Raw genomic sequence first — 261 nt, 5'->3', positions numbered from 1 at the left:
ATGGATTTAAATTGTTCTCATTCCAATTGCCCGACTCGAAGAGCCAGAGCATTGTTATATGTTGTCACTACCAACCACCCTGTGTCAGGATTGCGCGCCTGCTGCCTTCCTTGGATGTGGTAACCGTTCTAAAGGCTTTTTCATCGGAATTAAACCCTAATTCCCCGTTACCCGATAATGCCATGGTAGGCCCATATCCTACCATCCAAAGCTGATAAGGCAGAAACTCACTTGATTGATCGCGCAAAAGCGCGAAACACT

Source organism: Plasmopara halstedii (genome assembly GCF_900000015.1).
Source record: "Plasmopara halstedii genome assembly, contig: Scaffold_253, whole genome shotgun sequence".
NCBI classification, from domain to species: Eukaryota; Oomycota; class Peronosporomycetes; order Peronosporales; family Peronosporaceae; genus Plasmopara; species Plasmopara halstedii.
This window is presented reverse-complemented; position numbering follows the sequence as displayed.